Source organism: Macadamia integrifolia, chromosome 11 (genome assembly GCF_013358625.1).
Source record: "Macadamia integrifolia cultivar HAES 741 chromosome 11, SCU_Mint_v3, whole genome shotgun sequence".
In the NCBI taxonomy this organism is placed as follows: domain Eukaryota; kingdom Viridiplantae; phylum Streptophyta; class Magnoliopsida; order Proteales; family Proteaceae; genus Macadamia; species Macadamia integrifolia.
In genome coordinates, this window is record NC_056567.1 from 9,904,015 (window position 1) to 9,918,105 (window position 14,091).

The 14,091-nt window shown below is 38.5% G+C and overlaps 1 long non-coding RNA gene across 1 annotated transcript; it reads left to right on the plus strand.

Moving 5' to 3' along the window:
• The first annotated feature begins 1,633 nt into the window (after positions 1-1,633).
• LOC122093208 lies at positions 1,634-7,076 on the plus strand. The gene is made up of 3 exons (XR_006144388.1): positions 1,634-2,074; positions 2,155-2,259; positions 6,845-7,076. It is a non-coding gene; the product is annotated as an uncharacterized LOC122093208 (long non-coding RNA).
• Positions 7,077-14,091: the final 7,015 nt, after the last annotated feature.

A 14,091-nucleotide genomic window follows, 5' to 3' on the forward strand; every position in this document is an offset into this window, starting at 1 on the left:
AAGAATTTTCTTTTTTTTCAATCTTTTGCAAAATAAAGAATGATCCAAGTAGTGCATAGTTTCACTTGTTTGATTCATGCCTAAGGAATTTGAGAATGGAACCTTCAACTTTGTTTTTTTTTTTTTTTTAAATGAATACCAAGAGGAAGAATATACAAAGGAAATGGTGGGGGAGAGAAATCCAAAATAAAAACAAGCCCAAGAGGAAACATCAAAGGGCAGGGGGCCCAATTTGAGAAGGGGAAACATCAAGAGGGGGAGAAAGACCCCAGGAGATAATAATGAGTATGCTCCTTAGGGAGTTGTAGACCAAGCATTGACGAAGATAGTCAAGTTTGGAGCTAACATAAAAAAAGATAGCATTCCAAATCTTTTCAAAAGCATGAGAGTTGGAAGTCCATTGTTCCATCCAAATGTGGTTGATGGTGGCCACAAGGCAAGCTTCCTTGCTATGTCCAATATGGTAGATCCTTCAAAAGTCATGTCAACCCAAGTCCATTCTCTAGAAAAAGGGAGGATGGTCCTGTGGGATGGCCAACAGAGCTGAGAAGCTTCTTCCAAACTAAAGTGGAGAAGGGGCAAGAGAAAAAAAGATGATCAGAATCTTTAGTGTCATTCCAGCATAAGCAGCAGGAGTGGGAGACTTGAATATGTTAGTGAATAAGGAAAGACTGGGTAGGAAGGCAGTTGGAAAGAATACACTAAATAGTGAAATTATGATGGGGGATGGACTTTAAACCAAACTTGCTGTGCTAAGGAATGAGGGGGTTCTCAATACGAATGAAATCCCAAGCAGAGTCAGAGATAAATGAACCTGAGGAGGAGGGCATCCAAAGGACCTAGTCTTCCCTCCCATGGTGTCCTGGAGGGATGGGCGGAAGAGAGGACCAAAGGTCAGTAAGGGGGAGAGAAGGGGACGACAAACCAATAAGGAAGAGGATGGAGGAAACCAGAGTAGATCTAGGCAACCCATAGGAGTAGATGACTCTGAGGGAATGCCAAGTTGAGGAGGATGCCAGAAGGATGCCAAGGGTCTAAAAAGAGGGAGGTGGAGGAACCATTTCCAATGATATAGGAAAGGTCACGTGTGACACTCTGTATCAAAATTCAGATGTGAACCTAAGGTGTTTAGACTTAGCAAGCACTGAGGGCAGTTGGAATGTTCAATCGTGGGTAAGGCTACTCCCATTGCACTTGAGCCGAACAAGGGGAAATAGGCCAAATTGTATGCCCAAGGTCACACACACATCTGACCTAAGGGCCAAATGGTTGGGACTATTGGGGGAGAGATTTTACTCTCCTGCAAGTCACCTTCTTAACCATCGGCCAGTCGGTGACACTTGCCGGTGGAGTTGTCTACAGAAAAATCACATTATTGTCTTGTGGATCCCATATCCCTTCGGGCATGCCTCGGCCAATTGCATGAGTTGAAAGAGCATCTCACATTGGTCAAATGGCACGCAACGTGCAAATGATTAGATGGGCCCACATGCCAGTATAAATGATTAAATTCATTCATAGAAGAATTGACTTAAGAAACCAAACAGGCCTTAGTGGCTTTGCTAGAAATACCAAATTACACTCAATTCTCTCATTTCTTACACTCCTGCGTTTGGGAGAGGGAGGGAAAGAAAATAGAAGAGAAAGAAGAAGGAGAAGAAGGTGACGAAGAGGAGAAGGATGGGGCTTCCTTGAGGGCTGTTTGGGGCTGATCATAGGTTGTGCAAGCTGCTTCTACAACTGCTGCTGGACCATCTTCTTTTGCGATTAGTTTTCGTGCAAGCAAAGGCCACATGTTCCTACCATCTTGCTACTGCAAAGGGCTGCTACTACATGCAAGCTATAGGGGGTACAATTGTTGTACAAAGAAGGTCGTCGTTGCTCAAATTTAGAATTCAGTTGTTGTACTGCTGCTAATCATGATTGAGGATGGTGATTCATGCATATGGAGCTTAGTACAAGTGTTGTCCAGAAGTTCAAATGCTGCTGTGATGGAAATTGCTGCTAACAAGGGCTGTCCAAACTAGGGAATTGCTGCTGGAACCTCCGTGCTGCTATACACACACTTAAGAAGGTAAAATCCTGCCACCTTAATTGTTGTACAGTATTTTTATTAAGTAGGAAAGAGATTCAGCTAAGGTTCCATGCATGCAGACACCGAGAACTGGGAACCTTGGACGGCATGCCTGGGAATTGGCTGAAACTCAGTCACAGGGACTAATGTATTTCATGGTATCGTATTTAATTGGTGTTAATTAGGTAAGGTTTACATTAATCATAGTCTCTGTAGCCTTTTTCAACTAAAATTGGGCTGATTTGGTAGGCTAAGCAACCCAGGGTCTGGGGCTTTTTCCTATATGCTTGAGAATTTGGCATGTCTGTTCTGTACATGGTTGTTAAATCTCAACACCCTTGCTGTCCATGCAATTTGGATAGAGTACATGTGGTAGGACCTGTCCCTACGTAAATTTTATTATTGGGATTTACTTCCCTAAGGTCTAAACCAGTGCCAGGTGGAGTTGTCGGTTGCTATCCATACCCTTGGACAGTATATAAGGCCTGCAATTATCTTTGTGATCACCTACAACTGGGTACCAGGCCTTACATGAATGAGATTTCTATCCCAGAACTGGAAACCCAAGTACAGAGATGGGGCTTATACAAGACAAGTGATGAAATTATAAAATTGGTACTGTAAGCATATTGGGTTTGGGGCTACTAGTGCTAGAAAGCTCTAGTCAGTAGTGCTTACCTGTGCAGTGTTGGGATTTCAGCCAAGTAAGTTAGGTATGGTGTGTAGACCATATTGGAAAGGGGTAAATAAACCCCATATAGAATTAATTCCTCAGGTTTGGAATATGTCCACCTATATAGAAGGAACAGAGGAACCAAGTTGAGAGCTCCGAGAGGGAGGAACACCTTAGACCAGTGGGAGTTCAGCAGCTACCAGGAGCTGTTGTAAAACCATCTCCAGTGGATGGTTTTGTTGAGGGGATGTCCTCCCTTTTGGCTGGCTTTGCCCTACTTACCCGTGGGATATGTTAGTGGTGTTTTGGGTCAGTATATGACTCTGTTGGGTAGGTTAGTAGATTGTGGTTGTTTAGGTTATGGAAACAGCCGATATATGAGTCTGTGGGGTCATTTGGACCAGTGTAGGTCAGAGTATAAGGGATTGATGAGGGATAGGTCAGTATTCTTGTCAAGGTTTATGGTTGAGTTCCAGTGAATGAATTCAATAGAAATTTGGATTAAGGCTGTCTTTCGACAGAATGAACTAAATCTAATGTTAAATTATTAAATTGATATTTATGAACCTAAGATACTCGACGAGGATACGCGATGAAGGGAATTTAGCAAAATTCCTCCGAATTTGGATATCAAGGTGAGTGAGTGATTGTGATTATTTTACGAAGTGTTTCTACCTTTTGATTTTGAATGCACATATGTATTGGATTGTTTCCATGTTATGGATGTATTGTATATAAGTATTATTGCACATGTGGATTTTGGATATCATGATTTATGTGATCGTGGTTTTGTGGATGTGGATTATGATGTGGTGTATGGTTGTAGTTATAGTACTGACGGTCTGAGGCACGGTGTGGCCAAGGGGAGGATTCTGGTCCCATGGGCTTAGAAGTCAGTATTATGATTATGACCATATCTTTGATGGTCTAGGGCACGGTGTGATGTGCTATATTCCAGTACCGTGGGCCTAGAGGTCAGAGTTTTGGATGCATGGTTGCTATTGTCTGATATGGATGCATTTAGATTGCATTGTGCTAGGATCATATCCCAGTGTTATAACTGTCATGACCCAACCCAAATATAGGTAAGGGTACAGCCCTCATGGGCAATAATCAAACAATTCAAAACAAACAGGCATATGAAAACTCATAATATTCAAATGTCAACAAAACAAACAACTAGTCATAGATAAAATATCCCAAACATTACCTACCGGTGGCAATCTAAGGTGTATTCTCAAATTTAAATAAAAACACTCTGTCAGAGTTTACATAAATCCACATCTTACTACAATCATCTAACAAAATAAAATAAAATGATAATAGCTTCGGGTGCCCTCAAACTCCTGCTCAATGCATACCTTCCTCTCAATCATCTATGGTGTTCAAATAATGGGTTAAGCTCAATAGCTTAGTAAGGAAAAATAGTAAAATTCATCACAGGGCAAACAATCAAACAAAAACAACGTTAAAACAAACAATTTTAGTTTCTTGAACCACACTTTTGATAAAACACAATCTTTTAAAAATATCCCTTTTGATCACACTTTAGCTAGCACTGAGGGAAATAAGCTACCATCACTTATATTATGAGAGGAAAACACGACCCCCACAATCACACAATCACATTGTCATCACCACTCTGTGACTAAATATACACCACTGTGCATAGTGGGTATAAGTCTCGCGGCTCAACGGGACACCTCTCTCTAGTCTGATACAGAGCAGTCTATTTACTCTCACACTCTCTTTTCACAATTTCACAAAATCACTTTCTTTAAAAAAAAAACATAGGTAAAATCTTCACATAAGAATCGCATCAATATACATTACAGTAATAATCACCTTCATCAATTATTAATCACTCCCATGAATTTATTTCATACATAAACACAATTCAGAATAAGTATGAAATACAAGCATACAAAACATCTCATCATACTATCATACTACACATCTGTGGTGTAACCCCACTATAATCCACTTACCTCCTTAGCCTGCAAGTCTCCTACTTCCACCCTCCAAGCTCTGAATGCTCAAGTCAAACACAACCTATAATTAATTACATCTCCCATTAATCTCCTAGTTCTTATTTATCTGTTGTTGAAAATTCATCAAAAAAAAAAAAACTAATTCAAATACCTTACTTTCTCCTCAAAAGTCAACCCTCCTAGACATAGGTCAAACTCTAGGAAATATTTCCCCTCAACACGTATTATCACCCCTCCGAAGATGAGAATGATCAGTTGAGTGATCAAGGAGTAATTAGAAAAACTACAATCTCAAAGTGTAACTTTCATATTTTAGTAAATCTGAAATTACTCTCAATCTGTTGGACAGATGGTCTCCAAATTCAGATTGAAACCTCTTTTAGGAAGGCTCTACTAACCCCCAAAGTATGACCAAAAGTTAACGGTTGAATTTTAAATAATTAGTGAAATACAAGTTCAGGTCTCCCAATTTTCCTCAATTCATGGGTTTATAAGTAACATGCAAATCGAGAATCAGATTTTCTCCCTGAGTGGATTGATTCTCTCTCCATGGTAGAAAAACAATGGTAACAAAACATGGCTCTCTGTATAGCTAGATTTGAAGAAAAATCAAAGATTAAGATTTGGACAAGAATAAACACTTCTGTAGATCCAACCAAGAATTAATATTAGGGACCTTCGATAGGCCCCAAATTAGATTACCCCTCTTAGGCAGCCCAGAGAATGCTAAAAATCTTTGTCATATCTAGCTAGCACAAGGTCCCAATAATTGAGTCTCAAAATAACCAATTAATTTAATTTGGGTCTCAAAAAAATAATAAATATGGTCCCTATGAATTAAATCCCAGACCTTTATAAAGAATATCAAATTTGGGTCACAGTTTGGGTCCCATATTGGATCCCAACGATCCCAGATTGAGTCCCAAGAAAACCCTATTGGGTCCAAAAAACCTTAAATAAGTCCCTAGGGTCCTAAAAGAAAAACAACAGAACCAAACTTAAATTAAGGATAAATAAGACCCCTACTGGGTCCCAAAAGAAAAATCAGAAGAAAAGAGGACATCATTACCTGAAAAAGGAAGAAAAATGGAAGAGTAGGCACCAAAATCCCTCTTCCTCTCCCTTTCTTTCTTTCTTTCTTTCCCACGATTTTGTTCTCTCTTTCTTCCTTTCTTCTTTTCTTTCTCACGATTTTGTTTTTTTTCCTCTTTCTTTATTTTTTTTCTTTTATATCCCACGTCTCTCTCTCTTCCCATGGTTTTCTTCCATTTCTCCCATCTCTTTCACTCTTCTAACTTCACGTTTTTTGTAAATGGGGTGGGGTCCACAAAGAATGTTTTATAAAAATAAAAGAAAGAATCTTAAAAATAAAAGAAAAGAATCTTAGAAGTAAAAGAAAAAGAATTCAAATAAATAAAACTCCGTTATTTACTCTATTAATAAGATTTGAACCTAGGACCTCTAATTAATCAAGGTACTAACCGCTAAGCTAACTCATTAAGTCATTAAATACGCCATAACTTTAAATATTTAAGCAAGCATAAAAAGTATGTATATATATTCTATGGTTCCAAAATTTGAGGCATTACAATAACCCCTTGCCAATAGGGGTGAGGTATTGTCTAATCCCACTCGGTGGCAGGTTTTGAGGTACTACTATGCTAGAGTACGACGTACTGTATCCAAGACAAGCACATCAAAGTACGACGTATTATACACATGGCTGTCGGATAACATGGGTATCCAATGTGCACTATTTCGGGACCATGGCTATCAAGCATTACTATTGAGGGGTTGGTTGGGGGGACCAAGGTTCTTTTCGGGACTGATTGACTCCTGCTTACAGTTAGCTTGTATCTCTGGAGCCCGGCTTATTGGGGAAGGGATACCACCTATGTTGCTTATAACACTTATACCCACATTTGACACCTAGTAATTAGAATGGAAAATAGAAATGAAAATGGATCATGTGGTTGTGCATTTATGGCATCATATATTATGGATATTGTTGTGAGCATGCATTGCCATCATTATTGGATGTGTGTGCTTGCTTGCTCACCCTCATTAGGCTAGTGTAGCTCACCCCTCGTGGATTTCTCTTTTTAGATGTTGGAACCGGAGTTGAAGCGGACATGAGTTCGAGAAAAGTTGTGAGGCTGTGTCGACGAGACATTGTGGAATTGACAATTGTTCCCTTCTGATGTTATGGTTTATATTTTCATTGAATGTATGATGTAATTATTTGTGTAATTGTGGGTTAATTCAAATTGGACTTGTAATATTGTAATTATCCTTGTAGACAGATAACCATTAGTAGTATATTGCTATGAATTCTATATCTGCACTTTGATTATGTTAGTGATCTTGTGGAATTGTAGGTTAGTTGACTGCATTGGGTTGGGAGTCAAATGCCACATACCTTGGCTTATAGTTGAGGCAGGGTGTGAGAGAATGGTATCAGAGCGTGAAGCTCTTTTCGAAACTCTCAGTGCACAAGATCATAGGGTTAGTGGTGATTATTAGGTAGTAAAATTTTAAAACTACAAGATAAATGTATAAGACATAGTGGACAAATTATGAGACTAGCACAGGTGCAAAAGCTGAGAACCAAAGATAATTCCATTAAAGATCATAAACTATTACATAATTTGTACATAGAACTGGATGAGAAATATAAGATAAAAGAGAGAGAGAGAGAGAGAGAGAGAGAGAGAGAGAGAGAGAGAGAGAGAGAGAGAGAATGATAAAGACAAATAAAAGTAAAGATTCCACTAGAAAATAAACCTAATGCAAACTATGATAAGATTAACATAAACTAAACATAACCCAAAGTACTCATCTAAGATCAGTAAAAAAGATGCTGGTTAGGAGCATTGTTAGCAAAAATGGAAACGGACGGTACAGGTTTTAAATAGTAAAATTTTTTGAATGATACGATCAAATAAACGGTAAAAAAAAATTAGAGAATGGTAAAAATAAAAAAATGGATGGTACGGGTTTTAAACATGTAGATTTCAAACAAACGAGACTAAACAAAAGCAGTATACTCATATAAATTAAGGAATTATTATATGAATATCTACATCTAGTGTTCAAAACAACTATAATGTCTAACATTAATGCCTATACATCCCATATCTTATTATAAGTTTTAAGATATATCATTGAATATCATCCAACACCAATTCTAAATTCATACACCACACATGCTCAAAGTCTTATTGAGTAATGTGACTAGGTTATGGTGTTGTTCATTGTTGTCAACATAGTCAACACACTCTCAAAGTGATATATGTTTAGTTAGAGTTAAGAGTCATCACTTTTGAAATAATTTTTGTCAAATATATCAGTTTATAGCTCAATTTTGGGGTCCGTCAACTGAATTTGAGTTGAATGTAATATCATGAGAAATATAGTCCATTGGGTTAACTTCAAGTTAATGAAAGAATCAGGTCGATTAGAGCTCGGGAGAGAGATATATGGTCAATTAAGTGGACATTATGTTAAAAAATCAAGTCTTAAAAAACGCCATAAAAACAGGAACGTGTTTTAAACGTGTTCAGAACGGGAATGCTTGAAGTTTGCTATTTTTTTAAATATCTTTGGAAAGCATACAGTAAAACGTGTTCTAAACAGTAAAAAATGGATACGCATTTCAAACGGAGTTTTAAATGCATTTTTGCTAACAGTGGTTAGGAGTAGTCGAGACATACTACTGTGGTTGCTAAGAAGAAGATGAAGGAGGTTGATGTGGCTTATATTGTGGTGGCCTAAATTTTGGTGGGACACCTAAGTACTTTGCCAATCCTTGCACAATAGTCTCTAGGGTGGCCACATGATCGCCAACAACATCGATCTTCATCTTCATACGATCATCTAAGGACATGAAGTTGGAGTGTAATTTTTACATATCGATCTGTTTGTATGCCATTGCCTCCCGCATGGGAGTGCAAGTTTTGCATGTCGATATATTTTTATGCCATTGCCTCCCACATGATCAACACCCTTGGAAAAGAGGAAGGTTGAAAAGATCCGATATAGTACAATGAAGGTGGAGCGGGAAAAGTTCTGAAATCATAAGAAATGTTTTGTGCACACTCCGTCAACGCACCTAAGTGCAGTGAGGAAGCATCCTGAGAGAACTCCTATGGAATAGTTCCGTGCTCAACCTAAGGGGCCTCCTCTAGAGGTACAGTCCCATGTACATCTACACCTTATATGTCCTTATCCTGTGAGTGCTCGTTGGACTCATTCCCTTCTTCATTCTCATTGTCCACTTCCATGTCCTGATGTTCTTCCTCCATGGGCTCCTAAAGTGGGTCAATTACAGGCTCTTCCCCTTCACTACCAGCCTGTGCATCCAAGTTTATTCTCTAGGATGGACCTATCAAGTAGAGTAGAACTCACCCCACTTTTCTGCTCATTAGCAAATCTAATCCCAAAGTGTCAGAATACCTTAGTTAAAGTTCTTCTATAGAATATGTGCCTTCATTTGAATGGGTGGCATGGTAGACCATGTGCCTCATTATAATGTAGGGAAGAATAATCTGCTTCTGAATGTACAATAAAAAAGCAATGTAGGCCTGCTGGAGTGACAACTCATTGAAATGGCCTTGGACAGGTACTGCACTACCCTGCATAGTACCTTTAGTGATGACTGTCAATTAGAGAATAATGCCCAAGCTGCAACTCCACCTGTTACCACACCCCTCATGTCATTCCACTGATCTTCAGTCAAGAGCTGCATGAACCCAGTCTTGGGGGCACAATAAGCCTTGTACCCTTCATTCGAAACTCCAATTTCTTGGACAAATTCAGTAGTACTTAGTAAGATAGCAGTCCGTTTAACACGACTGGTAATGTGGGTATTCTCTGTCTTGTAGATGCTCACCACGGTGATTATAGTAGAAAGACTGTACCAAATGGGGATAGGTTTCTTCATCGGGTTTCAACATTGTCTCCCACTCGAAGGCTTTGAACCTTCTCTACACTCCAAAAGAATGGAGCTCTACAGTTATGATCGGTCTCTCCAGAGCTATCTGCTAATAAAGAACATATCCCAATTCTATTTGTCAATTTGCATCTAAAACCATATCACATTATAACCCTTAGGAGCTGATGAGCACATTTATGTGTGAAATCTAGGGTAGTAAAACATGCATTTTACATATTTAGAATAGAGCTACCTTGGGTTTTACTATCTTTTTGCAGGTTTTATATTTTCAAGGCCTTGAGGATTATCGGACGCTATATCTTCAATTTTACACGTAAAGAGGTCCTATTTCTTTCCATGGTTGCGAAGAGGATGAAATTCTAAGCAAGATGGACATGTTCAATTAAAAGTACACATTCGTTTGGTCACCCGTACAAATGATTATTCTTTTCAGGCCAGAAAAAGAATAATGGATCAGAACTGAACCGAGATGCAGAACCATCCTGTTTGCAATTGTCTCAGAGGTACAAGGAATACTCCAAATGCCAACAAGGATCGATGGACCACATCCTTAAGCAAGGATTAAAGTATCGGTATCGATCGTCTTATCGATCGGCCAAAATTAAGATACCTATCGGAGGGTATCGTATCGCATCGGAGATACGCTAAGATACGCTAAAGATACGCACATAAATGGATAGGAAACACTTTTTAATACACATTTGCATAAAAAAATAGTTAAAAAAAGTTATATATAACATGTATTATGCATAAACAGTAAATTGAGAGTATCGCACTAAGAATCCAAGGTTTGTAATTGTCCCATAAATGTAAAATCCTTGTTCCCAACCTTGATTTCCACCTTAGTTAGAGAGAAAAATGGTTGGCAGCAACTTTGGAACAAAAACACCTCAAAAAATTATGTTTTTCTAAAAAATTACCCATTTTGGCCATTTTATGACCGTATCGGTACGTATCGGTGTGTATCGATCGATACATACCGATATGCACCGATACGTATTGATACATATCGATACGTATCGATACATACCGAAACGTACATTTCACTTCAATTTTGAATTTTTCACAGAGTATCGGTACGTATCGGTGAGTATCGGTGCGTATCGGTGATGTATTGGTGCGTATCGGTGCGTATCGTAGGATATGTATCGATACATAAGGGTTTTAAAATTTTCTTGATACGTATCGGCCGATACGGCACGATACGCACCGATACTTAAAACCATGTCCTTAAGTGATTGAAGATTTGTTTTTGGTAACAACAACTACCTAGTGTACAAAATTCCCTTGCTCACCAAGAGGTCTCAAGTTCGAATCTCATGGTTGTTTTTTTTTAGAGAATTTTGTTGAAGATTTCCTGCTTTTCACTCACTTAAAGCACTAAGGGCATGGAGGGGATTTCCACATCAAATTAGAAGCAAGGAAAATCGTGGAAGCAAGAAGAGAAGAAAAAAAAAGAAAGAAAAAAAAGGGAGAACCAAAGATTGTCCAAATCTTCTCTCTCCTCCACATCATCACCAAAATATTGTCCAAATCACACAAAGCAAGAAGGAAATTGTCCCTTGGAGGGAGAAAAAGAAGAGAAATAAATTAAGAAAAAAAAAGGGGGAAAAAAATAAGCAAAAAATTATAAGAAATTTCTTAAAGTTTATTTCTTTCTTCTCTCTCATTCATCTTAGCACTTTTGGTCTCAAAAGATCTCACAATCAATTGTGGGTTTCTCTCTTTTAGGAAAGAGAAAATTGTTACCCTACCTCCCCATTCCATATAAATACAACTCATGTAAGAGGAGGGGAGACAATTCATTCTTCTTCTAGTTTTTTTTAGTTGCTCTCTCTCTCCCTCTCTCACTCTTTAGTTTTAGTTCTTCTCTATTTTTGCTTTAATCACTTTTGTAATAGTTGTTTTATGTCAATTAATGCAAGCACTCTTTTGTTCTTATTCAGCCTTTTTATGTTTATGATTTATGCAATTGAGTTGTAATTTTTTAAGTTATAGTTCTAGGCTTAGATCTAGGTGACAAGATCACGAGCCGTGGAGCAATTTTTTTTTCAAGTTCAAGCATTGATTCAAGTAAGTAGGCTCCTTCAGTAGTCTTCTCTCCCCCCTCTCATTCCCTCTTCTGACTACCCTTTCTTTCTTCATTTAGGATTTTTATTTTCAGTCGTTACATTATTGCTATCCCTCTCCCCCAAGGTTCATGGCTAGTGTATGTGTTGGCTTTGCCCCTCCTAGCCATAGAACCATCAATTTATTGCTTTTATTTTAATTATCTTCCTTTCCCTAAAGCCAAGTAGAGAAACCCTTGTAAGAGTGACTCTCTGGTCAAGTAGGGAAGCTCATATTATGATGCATCCCTCGGGCTAAGTAGAGAAACCTACTTGTGAGTCTCTCTCTAGCTTTATCCCCTTTCTTTTACTTTATTTTTATTTCAGCATTTTTTCCTTTATTTATTTATTTATTTTTTTTAATTACGTGGGTTGTTTATTTTTAGTTATTTATTTATTTAATTTTAATTGCGTGGCTTGCGTCTTTAAATTCTTAGATGACGAATGGTTAGGACGTTATTTTAGATACATATGTTTAGGACGGTAATTATAATTAGATCACAACTATTAATCGGTTCCCTTTCGCATTATTAAAAGAGATAAAAAAATAAAGTGGCTGCTCTCCCTGTGTTCGACCCGTAGCTACACTGATCCGTACGCTTGCGGTTACATTTTAAATCTCAAACAAATGCCTACACCTCGGACTGAGAAGCAAATACTAGGATTCTTGGGTGATGTCCAATATATTAACAGATTCATAGCTCAGTTGATGTCCAGTATATTAACAGATTCATAGCTCAGTTGACTACAATCTGTGAACCAATTTTCAAACTGTTGAAGAAGGATCAACCCACAGAATGAAATGACCAATGCCAACAAGATTTTGAAAAAATCAAGGGATACCTCATGAACCCACCAGTATTGACACCGCCAGTGGAAGGAGAACCATTTCTCTTGTACTTATCCGTGGGAGAATATTCCATGGGTCTTTGCTAGCACAAAAGGAGATGAAAGAAGGGGCAGAGCATGCCATATATTACCTCAGCAAGAAGTTCATAGAATATGAGACATTGTATATATCTTTGGAAAGAACTTGTGCTGCGTTGATTTAGGCAAAGAAAAGGTTACGACACTACATGGTTTCCTATCCGGTGCACTTGATACCAAAGATGGATCCCATCAAATACCTCTTCAAGAAACCAGTCCTAACTAGAAGGATGGCCCGTTGGTTGCTTTACTATCAGAGTTTGACATCACCTATGTTACTCAGAAATCTATCAAGGGGCAGGCCATAGCCGATCATTTAGCTGCCCACCCCACGGAAGATGGAAGATCCTTGGATGATGCCTTTTTCGATAAAGGAATCGCAGCGATAGAGGAAGAAGACAGATATAATGAATGACAGTTATTCTTTGATGGGACAGTCAATCAAAAGGGATGTGGTGTGGGAATATTGCTTGTCACTCCTGACAGCCTTTATTTGTCTTCATCATTCTGCCTTAACTTCCCCTGTACCAATAATATTGTTGAACATAAAGCTTGTGCTTTGAGGCTCGAAACTGCTTTGGTTATTGGCGTAAAAAGAATCAAGGTTTATGGTGATTCATCCATCATCATCTGCCAGACACAGGGAAAATGGAAGACCAGAGATGAAAAGTTGAAGCCGTATCCAGAACATCTGGAAGAGGTGATTGAATACTTTGAGAAGATCTCATTCGAATACTTCTAGAGAGATAACAATAGGTTTGCTGATGCCCTTGCAACCTTGGCTTCTATGCTAAAATGCAATCCTATGGCTAGGGTTCGACCGTTCTTGGTGGAACAAAGAAGTAGGCCAATTTATTAGAATTCGGTGAACCCTCTCACTGTGGATGGTCGGTCTTGGTTTTCTCACATAGTGGACTTCATCAGAGAAAGGAAGTACCCAGCTGAAGCAACTAATAGAGAAAAAAAGTTTTTGAGAAGATATGCCACCCAATTTATTCTTCAAAAGTATCTATTATACAAGAGATCCAATGACGAAATACAGTTGTTGTGTGTAGATGAGGAACAAGTTATAACCATCATGGAGGAAATTCATCAAGGTCTTTATGGACCCCATATGAATGCTAAGATGTTAGCTAAGAAGATCCTTACGCTGGGATATTATTCGAACACAATGGAAGCAGATTGCATGGACTTTGCCAAGAAATGCCACAAATGTCAGATATTTGCTAACATCATTCATATCCCTCCAACAGAGTTGCATTCACTCAGTTCACCTTAGCCATTCTCTACTTGGGGCATCGGCATCATTGGAATAGTTAACCCCAAAGTATCCAATGGTCACGAGTTCATTTTGGTAGCCATTG